The sequence below is a fragment of the Triticum urartu genome, chromosome 5, assembly GCF_003073215.2.
Source record: "Triticum urartu cultivar G1812 chromosome 5, Tu2.1, whole genome shotgun sequence".
NCBI lineage: Eukaryota > Viridiplantae > Streptophyta > Magnoliopsida > Poales > Poaceae > Triticum > Triticum urartu.
In genome coordinates, this window is record NC_053026.1 from 637748984 (window position 1) to 637762886 (window position 13903).

The window sequence follows — 13903 nt, forward strand, 5'->3', positions numbered from 1 at the left end:
TTGCTGCACGGTGGTCGAGGTGAACAGTCCGGGCAGACGGAATCTTCCGAGGCCTCAGTAGAGACGAAGGTGAGTAGCCGATAGCGACTCACGGCGCGGGCGGTTTAAAGCAGCAAGTCCGTGGAGGTAAGTCGGCGAGGCGAATTGTGGCAGCAGCCTTGCGCGACCGACGGGTCTTCGACAGAGCCCCATGTCCATCCTTAATGAATTTGGTGATGAGTCGGAAGGTGGTGCAGAAGGAATCCGACGGAATCGGCAACTTGCATGATCTTGGCCGAGGATCCCGAGGCGACTTAGACTCATGGGTGAAGACGGCTCGGAATAGCAGATGTGAGACCGGGTATAATCCGGCCCAGGTGGTGACTTGAATCGCACTAGAGCTTCGCAGGGCGACGCAGGATGTTCGCGCGGCGTGTTGCAGTGACGCAAGGGGCGGCTTGATCCGGCTAGAGCGGGCTTTCTCCGGGTTGGCCCAAATCTCCGGGTTGACTTTGTCTTCTCTGAGTTGGAGTTTTAGTGCAAATACCCATTATGGCAGCGTTGGATCGAATCTTTTAGGAAAATCCTTTGACCCGGCGACTTAACGTTCACCAAAATAGCCATAAGATGGCGGCACAATCCTAACTCCTCTCAACTTTGTATAATCCACTGCTGAAAAATTCCCTTGATCTTTGACTGATGAAACTCCGATTGATATGAATCCTTTCCAAACCGGTTATTTTTCAACCGATTTTTTTTTGTAAAACTTCTCCATCTCTGGGAAAGATCTCTTCAAGAACTCAACACCACCGTGCGCGGGTCCCATGGTGGGCGCCAACTGTCGCGGAATTGTCACGTCAGATGTTCTTAGCGGAAGGACTTAGTCGTGAGGCCAACGCATCTATGTGCTAGCTTGAGAGGGGTTGAGCGGAATCGACAAACGCAACACAAGACGAGGATTTAGACAGCTTCGGGCCCCTGGGAAACATCATCCGGTAACAACCCTACATGCTGTTTGAGGCTAAATCTCATTATTATCACGAGGGAGTCGCCGTAAATCGGCTCTCCTCTAATTGTGTCTAGCCCTAGAGATTGTTGTTTGCTTCTCCCCCTTTGAGGAACCCTGCCCCTCCTTATATATGTTGAAGGGGCGGGTTACATGTGGAGTCCAACTCGGACTTTAACTTAAACTATTTTGACTTCCCTTCCTGGGCTTCTTAACGTCTGCCGGTTTAACATTGTCTGCCGGTTTAACACCAGCCGGTTTACCGTCTGTCTTAGCCATCTATCTTGACTCTCTGTCTTAACTCTCCGCCGGTTTACTATCCGCCGGTTTATCAAGTCCCAGCCGGTTTACAACTCCAGCCGGGTCATATCGCGGGGTATATCCCCGACACCCTCGGTAGATGTATGTCCCGACAATGAGTTCGATGACACCGATGAAGAGCTTTATCATCTTCAGAAGTGTCAGGCAAGTAAAATCACCTTGTTCATGCCAATACAATCCCACTATCTCTCGCTCCCGCTCTCTTTCACTGCATTAGGAAAAGAACGATTTGTAACACCCCGGATGTAACTTGCCCTATCTCCTTTTCATATTGTATTTGTGCCTATTGTCATTTTGCATTGCATCCCCATCATGTGTATTGTGTGTTTATATTCATACATCATGTTGCATGCTCCATGTGTGGTTCTTGCACCATCACCCCCTCCTTCCTTCCTTTTCTTCAATTTCTGCAAGACTTTTATTTAGCCTCAAATAATGTTCTCCCCATTAGTCAAACTTCTTGTCCTAAACCACTCTGCCATTTTCTCACAAACCTCCCCAACCCTTCTGTGCTTTCCGCTCTTTTATTTCTGTTTGAAGAAATAGAAAAAAAGCCTGAGGGAGAGAGAGACCAGCAGCAGCGCAGCCCAGCAGCAAAGCAGACCAGCCGCGGCCCAGCAGCACTCCCGCAGCCCATTTAGCCTGCAAGCGATAGTTGCTCCGTCCTCCTATACGGCAGGACATCCAGAGGAGACTCGTCGGCACTCTAGATGATTTGACGGCCAGAGTTCGCCCCTAGACCCGTATAAATTTGTCCCCGGTGCCCTAGGGTCTCCTCTCGACCAATTCCCCCTCTTCTTCTTCCCTCTCCGCCGCCAGGTGAGTCTCCACGCCCACGTCGTCGCCCTGCCCACCATGCTCCGGCCGAGCTTGAGCTCGAGCTCGGAGTAGCTCGCCGCCGTGCCTCCAACCCCCTCAGTAGCCGTGGAGAGGAATGCCAAGTCCCTCTTCGTCCCCTACCACCACGCCCGCACCTCTATGGCCCCTGGATCGACTACCACGACGACATCTTCCTCCTCTGCTTCGCGGACAGCAGCCTCACCAAATTCAGATCTCCCTCTCGTCGCCTCCGGCTCGTCTCCGTCGACCCCGTCGTGTCCTAGGGTGAGCTGGGTAACGCATGTCCCTCCCCCATCCATACCATGGCATGTAAGCACTCATAGGACTCGCCCGATCCGTGTATTTGCTGCAACCGCAGTGCTCCAGCGAAGTCTGAAGATTTCTGTCGTGTGTGTACCTGCTGTAGCATGCCCGTGCGTCCCCGCACTCTGGTTCCCGCCTAGCTGCGTACTCCTCGCTACACTTTCCCGCTCGCATGCAGCCCGCATGACACAACCACCATGGTCGCACGGCAAGTTCGTGCATTGCCTTTGCCTGCTCTCGTCCACGCCCACATGCAGCTTGCGTTCCGCGAGCTCGTGCTCGAGCATTTGCACGCGCACCACCGCACCGGCACTCCCTTGCACATCCCGCAGGCTCGCCGCTATCGTGTAGCTGTAGCCGACGCTGCCCTGCTCGACACCATCGCTCGCCTCCATCATCATGCAACCATGGCCAAGAGCTCGTGCCGATGGACTCGGTTCAAGTGGACTTGGCCTCGTTTTATTCTGCAAACAGAGCTACAGGCGGAGTGGTCAACCTACCTCTCTCCCATTGAGGAGACCCAAGTTCGAATCCCGCCGGGTGCAAGCCCTTTGATTTCCTGTCATCCTCTAGCACTCCCTCCCTCCTTTTATAGTTTTTATATATTTTAGCTAGCGTATCCCATATCCCAAATCTGGAAAGCTGCCACATTCCTTTTCAGGCAGGTCCGTTTCTGGACATTCCAAAACTGACAGTTTTCCGTTTATGTTAGATTCCATTTTAGGCAGGTTCTAACTTAATGCACTTATGGATGTTTTCCTACAGCAATCCCCACATATTATATATGTTTTTGTGGTAGAAAAGTCTAATGAATCCAGTGGCAGCATTAGTTTTTGCATTTGAGTTAAGTTAGAACCTGCCGGGTGCAAGCCCTTTGATTTCCTGTCATCCTCTAGCACTCCCTCCCTCATTTTATAGTTTTTATATATTTTAGCTAGCGTATCCCATATCCCAAATCTGGAAAGCTGCCACTTTCCTTTTCAGGCAAGGTCCGTTTCTGGACATTCCAAAACTGACAGTTTTCCGTTTCTGTTAGATTCCATTTTAGGCAGGTTCTAACTTAATGCACTTATGGATGTTTTTCTACAGCAATCCCCACATATTATATATGTTTTTGTGGTAGAAAAGTCTAATGAATCCAGTGGCAGCATTAGTTTTTGCATTTGAGTTAAGTTAGAACCTGCCGGGTGCAAGCCCTTTGATTTCCTGTTATCCTCTAGCACTCCCTCCCTCATTTTATAGTTTTTATATATTTTAGCTAGCGTATCCCATATCCCAAATCTGGAAAGCTGCCACTTTCCTTTTCAGGCAGGTCCGTTTCTGGACATTGCAAAACTGACAGTTTTTCGTTTCTGTTAGATTCCATTTTAGGCAGGTTCTAACTTAATGCACTTATGGATGTTTTTCTACAGCAATCCCCACATATTATATATGTTTTTGTAGTAGAAAAGTCTAATGAATCCAGTGGCAGCATTAGGTTTTGCATTTGAGTTAAGTTAGAACCTGCCTAACATGGCAGCTTTCCAGCCCTTTGATTTCTTTTTTTCCTATCCCTATGACAGCCGAACCCCACATGTCATCCTCTAGCACTCCCTCCCTCCTTTTATAGTTTTTTTTATATTTTAGCTAGCGTATCCCAAATCTGGAAAGCCGCCACTTTCCTTTTTAGGCAGGTCTATTTCTGGACTTTCCAAAACTGATAGTTTTCCGTTTCTGTTAGATTCCATTTTAGGCAGGTTCTAACTTAATGCACTTATGGATGTTTTTCTACAGCAACCCCCACATATTATATATGTTTTTGTGGTAGAAAAGTCTAATGAATCCAGTGGCAGCATTAGTTTTTGCATTTGAGCAAGTTCATGAACATGGCATTTTACATCATGATGCTGTTTTGTCATTTGTGTGTGATTTATTTCAAGCATGCTATGAAGGTGTTTGGCACATGGTTAGCTTCATTTTTATGCCTACTCCATGCTAGTATTTATTCCATGTCTTTTAGTGCTCTGTGATGAGTGACACAAGCATGACAAGTTGCTATCATGATCTATTTTTGCCATGTCCTGGTTTTCACCAAGTCTGAATCTGTTTATAAAACTTGCTATGTTTACATGGGTGCCATCTTATCTTCTGTGCCTTTTTGGCTCATGTCCAGTAAGGGAGTTTTGTTCTATGCCTTCAGTAGAAGCATGCCAGCCTTTCTTTACCATGATATGTTCCTGTAGAATGTTGTTAGCTAGCTCTAAACATTGCTTCCTGATGTTGTTTTTGACATGTTACTATTTTCACTAAGTCTGTGAAACTGATATCTTTTGCACTTTTGCCATGCTTCTTTGAACCTGTTCTTGTGTGATCTAGCCATAGCTCAGTGTTCATGTTTTTGTGGTACAAAAGTCTAATGAATCCAATGGCGGCATTAGTTTTTGCATTTGAGCAAGTTCATGAACATGGCATTTTACATCATGATGTTGTTTTGTCATTTGTGTGTTATTTATTTCAATCATGCTATGAAGGTGTTTGTCACATGGTTAGCTTCATTTTCATGCGTACTCCATGCTAGTATTTATTCCATGTCTTTTAGTGCCCTGTGATGACCAACACAAGCATGACAAGTTGCTATCATGATCTGTTTTTGCCATGTCCTGTTTTGCACTAAGTCTGAATCTGTTTATAAAACTTGCTATGTTTACATGTGTGCCATCTTATCTTCTCTGCCTTTTTGGCTCATGTCCAGTAAGGGAGTTTTGTTCTATGCTTTCAGTAGAAGCATGCCTGAAGGAAATATGCCCTAGAGGCAATAATAAAGTTATTATTTATTTCCTTATATCATGATAAAAGTTTATTATTCATGCTAGAATTGTATTAACCGGAAACATAATACATGTGTGAATACATAGACAAACGAGTGTCACTAGTATGCCTCTACTTGACTAGCTCGTTAATCAAAGATGGTTATGTTTCCTAACCATGGACAAAGAGTTGTCATTTGATTAACGGGATCACATCATTAGTTGAATGATGTGATTGACATGACCCATTCCATTAGCTTAGCACCCGATCATTTAGTATGTTGCTATTGCTTTCTTCATGACTTATAAATGTTCCTATGACTATGAGATTATGCAACTCCCGTTTGCCGGAGGAACACTTTGTGTGCTACCATACGTCACAACGTAACTGGGTGATTATAAAGGAGCTCTACAGGTGTCTCCAAAGGTACATGTTGGGTTGGCGTATTTCGAGATTAGGATTTGTCACTCCGATTGTCAGAGAGGTATCTCTGGGCCCTCTCGGTAATGTACATCACTTAAGCCTTGCAAGCATTGCAACTAATGAGTTAGTTGCGGGATGATGTATTACGGAACGAGTAAAGAGACTTGCCGGTAACGAGATTGAACTAGGTATGGGATACCGACGATCGAATCTCGGGCAAGTAACATACCGATGACAAAGGGAACAATGTATGCTGTTATGCGGTCTGACCGATAAAAGATCTTCGTAGAATATGTAGGAGCCAATATGAGCATCCAGGTTCCGCTATTGGTTATTGACCGGAGACGTGTCTCGGTCATGTCTACATTATTCTCGAACCGTAGGGTCCGCACGCTTAAGGTTTCGATGATAGTTATATTATGAGTTTATGAGTTTTGATGTACCGAAGGAGTTCGGAGTCCCGGATGAGATCGGGGACATGACAAGGAGTCTCGAAATGGTCGAGACGTAAAGATCGATATATTGGACGACTATATTCGGACATCGGAAAGGTTCCGAGTGATTCGGGTATTTTTTGAAATACCGGAGAGTTACGGGAATACGTATTGCGCCTTATTGGGCCATAAGGGAAAGAAGAAAAAGGGCCTCAAGGGTGGCCGCACCCCTCCCCTTGGTCTGGTCCGAATTGGACTAGGGAAGGGGGGCGCCCCCTTCCTTCCTTCTTCTTTTCCCTTCCTCTTTTCCTATTCCATATGGGAGGTGGAATACTACTAGGACTAGGGAGTCCTAGTAGGACTCCACACTTGGCGCGCCCCCTCCTAGGGCCGGCCTCCTCCTCCCTTGCTCCTTTATATACGGGGGCAGGGGCACCTCTAGACACACAAGTTGATCTTCGTGGTCGTTCCTTAGCCGTGTGCGGTGCCCCCCTCCACCATATTCCACCTCGGTCATATTGTAGCGGTGCTTAGGCGAAGCCCTGCGACGGTAGAACATCAAGATCGTCACCACGCCGTCGTGCTGACGGAACTCCTCCCCGACGCTTTGCTGGATCGGAGCCCGGGGATCGTCATCGAGCTGAACGTGCGCCAAGAACTCGGAGGTGCCGGAGTAACGGTGCTTGGATCGGTCGGATCGTGAAGACGTACGACTACATCAACCGTGTTGTCACAACGCTTCCGCTGTCGGTCTACAAGGGTACGTAGATCACACTCTCCCCTCTCGTTGCTATGCATCACCATGATCTTGCGTGTGCGTAGGAATTTTTTTGAAATTACTACGAAACCCAACAGTGGCATCCGAGCCTAGGTTTTATATGTTGATGTTATATGCACGAGTAGAACACAAGTGAGTTGTGGGCGATATAAGTCATACTGCTTACCAGCATGTCATACTTTGGTTCGGCGGTATTGTTGGACGAAGCGGCCCGGACCGATATTACGCGTACGCTTACGCGAGACCGGTTCTCCCGACGTGCTTTGCACAAAGGTGGCTAGCGGGTGACAGTTTCTCCAACTTTAGTTGAACCGAGTGTGGCTACGCCCGATCCTTGCGAAGGTTAAAACAGCACCAACTTGACAAACTATCGTTGTGGTTTTGATGCGTAGGTAAGATTGGTTCTTGCTTAAGCCCGTAGCAGCCACGTAAAACTTGCAACAACAAAGTAGAGGACGTCTAACTTGTTTTTGCAGGGCATGTTGTGATGTGATATGGTCAAGACATGATGCTAAATTTTATTGTATGAGATGATCATGTTTTGTAACCGAGTTATCGGCAACTGGCAGGAGCCATATGGTTGTCGCTTTATTGTATGCAATGCAATCGTGCTATAATGCTTTACTTTATCACTAAGCGGTAGCGATAGTCGTGGAAGCATAAGATTGGCGAGACGACAACGATGCTATGATGGAGATCAAGGTGTCGCGCCGATGACGATGGTGATCACGACGGTGCTTTGAAGATGGAGATCACAAGCACAAGATGATGATGGCCATATCATATCACTTATATTGATTGCATGTGATGTTTATCTTTTATGCATCTTATCTTGCTTAGATTGACGGTAGCATTATAAGATGATCTCTCACTAATTATCAAGAAGTGTTCTCCCTGAGTATGCACCATTGCGAAAGTTCTTCGTGCTGAGACACCACGTGATGATCGGGTGTGATAGGCTCTACGTTCAAATACAACGGGTGCAAAATAGTTGCACACGCGAAATACTCAGGTTATACTTGACGAGCCAAGCATATATAGATATGGCCTCGGAACACGGAGACCGAAAGGTCGAGCGTGAATCATATAGTAGATATGATCAACATAGTGATGTTCACCAATGAAACTACTCCATCTCACGTGATGATCGGACATGGTTTAGTTGATTTGGATCACGTAATCACTTAGAGGATTAGAGGGATGTCTATCTAAGTGGGAGTTCTTAAGTAATATGATTAATTGAACTTAAATTTATCATGAACTTAGTCCTGGTAGTATTTTGCAAATTATGTTGTAGATCAATAGCTCGCGTTGTTGCTTCCCCGTGTTTATTTTGATATGTTCCTAGAGAAAATTGTGTTGAAAGATGTTAGTAGCAATGATGCGGATTGGATCCGTGATCTGAGGTTTATCCTCATTGCTGCACATAAGAATTATGTCCTTGATGCACCGCTAGGTGACTGACCTATTGCAGGAGCAGATGCAGACGTTATGAACGTTTGGCTAGCTCAATATGATGATTACTTGATAGTTTAGTGCACCATGCTTAATGACTTAGAATCGGGACTTCAAAGACGTTTTGAACGTCATGGAGCATATGAGATGTTCCAGGAGTTGAAGTTAATATTTCAAGCAAATACCTGAGTTGAGAGATATGAAGTCTCCAACAAGTTCTATAGCTAAAAGATGGAGGAGAATCGCTCAACTAGTGAGCATGTGCCCAGATTGTCTGAGTACTACAATCGCTTGAATCAAGTGGGAGTTAATCTTCCAGATAAGATAGTGATTGACAGAATTCTCTAGTCACCATCACCAAGTTAGTAGAACTTCGTGATGAACTTTGATATGCAAGGGATAACGGAAACGATTCCCAAGCTCTTCGTAATGCGGAAATTGACGAAGGTAGAAATCGAGAAAAACATCAAGTGTTGATGGTAGACAAGACCACTAGTTTCAAGAAAAGGGAAGAGGGAAGAAGGGGAACTTCAAGAAGAACAGCAAGCAAGTTGCTGCTCAAGTGAAGAAGTCAAAGTCTGGTCCTAAGCCTGAGACTAAGTGTTTCTACTGCAAAGGGACTGGTCACTGGAAGCGGAACTAACCCAAGTGATTGGCAGATAAGAAGGATGGCAAAGTGAACATAAGTATATTTGATATACATGTTATTGATGTGTACTTTACTAGTGTTTATAGCAACCCCTCAGTATTTGATACTAGTTCAGTTGCTAAGATCAGTAACTCGAAACGGGAGTTGCAGAATAAACAGAGACTAGTTAAGGGTGAAGTGACGATGTGTGTTGGAAGTGGTTCCAAGATTGATATGATCATCATCGCACACTCCCTATACTTTCGGGATTAGTGTTGAACCTGAATAAGTGTTATTTGGTGTTTGCGTTAAGCATGAACATGATTTGATCATGTTTATTGTAATACGGTTATTCATTTAAGTAAGAGAATAAATTGTTGTTCTGTTTACATGAATAAAACCTTATATGGTTACACACCCAATGAAAATAGTTCGTTGGATCTCGATCGTAGTGATACACATAATCATAATATTGAAACCAAAAGATGCAAAGTTAATAATGATAGTGCAACTTATTTGTAGCACTGCCGTTTAGGTCATATTGGTGTAAAGCGCATGAAGAAACTCCATGCTGATGGGATTTTGGAATCACTTGATTATGAATCACTTGATGCTTGCGAACCATGCCTCATGGGCAAGATGACTAAGACTCCGTTCTCCGGAGCGAGCAACTGACTTATTGGAAATAATACATACTGATGTATGCGGTCCGATGAGTGTTAAGGCTCACGGCAAGTATCGTTATTTTCTGAACTTCACAGATGATTTGAGCAGATATGGGTATATCTACTTGATGAAACATAAGTCTGAAACATTTGAAAAGTTCAAAGAATTTCAGAGTGAAGTGGAAAATCATCGTGACAAGAAAATAAAGTTTCTACGATCTGATCGCGGAGACAAATATTTGAGTTACGAGTTTGGTCTTCAGTTAAAACAATGTGAAATAGTTTCACTACTCACGCCACCTGGAACACCACAGCATAATGGTGTGTCCGAACATCATAACCGTACTTTATTAGATATGGTGCGATCTATGATGTCTCTTACCGATCTACCACTATCGTTTTGGGGTTATGCATTAAAGACAGCTGCATTCACGTTTAAAAGGGCACCATCTAAGTCCGTTGAGACGACACAATCTGAACTATGGTTTGGCAAGAAACCAAAGTTGTCGTTTCTTAAAGTTTGGGATTGTGATTCTTATATGAAAAAGTTTCATCATGATAAGCTCAAACCCAAATCGGAGAAATATGTCTTCATAGGATACCCAAAGGAGACTATTGGGTACACCTTCTATCACAGATCCGAAGGCAAGACATTCATTGCTAAGAATGGATCCTTTCCAGAGAAGGAGTTTCTCTCGAAAGAAGTGAGTGGGAGGAAAGTAGAAAACTTGATAAGGTAATTGTACCATCTCCATTATTGGAAAGTAGTACATCATAGAAATCTGTTCTTGTGACTACTACACCAATTAGTGAGGAAGCTAATGATGATGATCATATAACTTCAGATCAAGTTACTACCGAATCTCGTAGGTAAACCAGAGTGAGATCCGCACCAGAGTGGTACGGTAATCCTGTTCTGGAGGTAATGTTACTTGACCATGACGAACCTACGAACTATGAAGAAGCGATGGTGAGCCCAGATTCCGCAAAATGGCTTGAGGCCATGAAATCTGAGATGGGATCCATGTATGAGCACAAAGTATGGACTTTGGTTGACTTGCCCGATGATCGGCAAGCCATAGAAAATAAATGGATCTTCAAGAGGAAGACGGACGCTGATAGTAGTGTTACTATCTACAAAGCTAGAATTGTCGCAAAAGGTTTTCGACAAGTTCAAGGTGTTGACTATGATGAGAGTTTCTCACTCGTATCTATGCTTAAGTCTGTCCGAATCATGTTAGCAATTGCCGCATTTTATGAAATCTGGCAAATGGATAAACAAAACTGCATTCCTTCATAGATTTATTAAAGAAGAGTTGTATATGATACAACCAGAAGGTTTTATCAATCCTAAAGGTGCTAACAAAATAAGCAAGCTCCAGCGATCCATCTATGGACTAGTGCAAGCATCTCGGAGTTGGAATAAACGCTTTGATAGTATGATCAAAGCATATAGATTTATACAGACTTGCGGTGAAGCCTGTATTTACAGGAAAGTGAGTGGGAGCACTACAACATTTCTGATAAATATATGTGAATGACATATTGTTGATCAGAAATAATGTAGAAGTATTCTGCAAAGCATAAAGGAGTGTTTGAAAGGAGTTTTTCAAAGAAAGACCTCGGTGAAGCTGCTTACATATTGAGCATCAAGATCTATAGAGATAGATCAAGACGCTTGATAAGTTTTTTTCAATGAGTACATACCTTGACAAGATTTTGAAGTAGTTCAAAATGGAACAGTCATAGAAAGGGTTCTTACCTGTGTTACAAGGTATGAAATTGAGTAAGACTCAAAAGCCCGACCATGGCAGAAGAAAGAAAGAGAATGAAAGTCATTCCCTATGCCTCAGCCATAGGTTCTATAAAGTATGCCATGCTGTGTACCAGATCTATTGTATACCCTACACTGATTTTGGCAAGGGAGTACAATAATGATCTAGGAGTAGATCACTGGACAGCGGTCAAAATTATCTTAGTGGAATAAGGATATGTTTCTCGATTATGGAGGTGACAAAAGGTTCGTCGTAAAGAGTTACATCGATGCAAGTTTTGACACTGATCTAGATAACTTTAAGTCTCAATCTGGATACATATTGAAAGTGGGAGCAATTAGCTAGAGTAGCTCCATGCAGAGCATTGTTGACATAGATATTTGCAAAATACATACGGATCTGAATATGGCAGACCCGTTGACTAAAATTCTCTCACAAGCAAAACATGATCACACCTTAGTACTCTTTGGGTGTTAATCACATAGCGATGTGAACTAGATTACTGAATCTAGTAAACCCTTTGGGTGTTGGTCACATGGTGATGTGAACTATGGGTGTTAATCACATGATGATGTGAACTATCGATGTTAATCACATGGTGATGTGATCTAGATTATTGACTCTAGTGCAAGTGGGAGACTGAAGGAAATATGCCCTAGAGGCAATAATAAAGTTATTATTTATTTCCTTATATCATGATAAATGTTTATTATTCATGCTAGAATTGTATTAACCGGAAACATAATACATGTGTGAATACATAGACAAAACAGAGTGTCACTAGTATGCCTCTACTTGACTAGCTCGTTAATCAAAGATGGTTATGTTTCCTAACCATGGACAAAGAGTTGTCATTTGATTAACGGGATCACATCATTAGTTGAATGATCTGATTGACATGACCCATTATTAGCTTAGCACCCGATCATTTAGTATGTTGCTATTGCTTTCTTCATTACTTATACATGTTCCTATGACTATGAGATTATGCAACTCCCGTTTGCCGGAGGAACACTTTGTGTGCTACCAAACGTCACAACATAACTGGGTGATTATAAAGGAGCTCCACAGGTGTCTCCAAAGGTACATGTTGGGTTGGCATATTTCGAGATTAGGATTTGTCACTCTGATTGTCGGAGAGGTATCTCTGGGCCCTCTCGGTAATGCACATCACTTAAGCCTTGCAAGCATTGCAACTAATGAGTTAGTTGCGGGATGATGTATTACGGAACGAGTAAAGAGACTTGCCGGTAACGAGATTGAACTAGGTATGGGATACCGACGATCGAATCTCGGGCAAGTAACATACCGATGACAAAGGGAACAATGTATGTTGTTATGCGGTCTGACCGATAAAAGATCTTCGTAGAATATGTAGGAGCCAATATGAGCATCCAGGTTCCGCTATTGGTTATTGACCGGAGACGTGTCTCGGTCATGTCTACATTGTTCTCGAACCGTAGGGTCCGCACGCTTAAGGTTTCGATGATAGTTATATTATGAGTTTATGAGTTTTGATGTACCTAAGGAGTTCTGAGTCCCGGATGAGATCGGGGACATGACGAGGAGTCTCGAAATGGTCGAGACGTAAAGATCGATATATTGGACGACTATATTCGGACATCGGAAAGGTTCCGAGTGATTCGGGTATTTTTCGGAGTACCGGAGAGTTACGGGAATACGTATTGGGCCTTATTGGGCCATAAGGGAAAGAAGAAAAAGGGCCTCAAGGGTGGCCACACCCCTCCCCTTGGTCTGGTCCGAATTGGACTAGGGAAGGGGGGCGCCCCCTTCCTTCCTTCTCCTTTTCCCTTCCTCTTTTCCTATTCCATATGGGAGGTGGAATCCTACTAGGACTAGGGAGTCCTAGTAGGACTCCACACTTGGCGCGCCCCCTCCTAGGGCCGGCCTCCTCCTCCCTTGCTCCTTTATATACGGGGGCAGGGGCACCTCTAGACACACAAGTTGATATTCGTGATCGTTCCTTAGCCCTGTGCGGTGCCCCCCTCCACCATATTCCACCTCGGTCATATTGTAGCGGTGCTTAGGCGAAGCGCTGCGACGGTAGAACATCAAGATCGTCACCACGCCGTCGTGCTGACGGAACTCCTCCCCGACGCTTTGCTGGATCGAAGCCCGGGGATCGTCATCGAGCTGAACGTGCGCCAAGAACTCGGAGGTGCCGGAGTAACGGTGCTTGGATCGGTCGGATCGTGAAGACGTACGACAACATCAACCGTGTTGTCACAATGCTTCCGCTGTCGGTCTACAAGGGTACGTAGATCACACTCTCCCATCTCGTTGCTATGCATCACCATGATCTTGCATGTGCGTAGGAAATTTTTTGAAATTACTACGAAACCCAACAATGCCATGCCTTCCTTTACCATGATATGTTCCTGTAGCATGTTGTTAGCTAGCTCTAAACATTGCTTCCTGATGTTGTTTTTGACATGTTAGTATTTTCACTAAGTCTGTGAAACTGATATATTTTGCACTTTTTCCATGA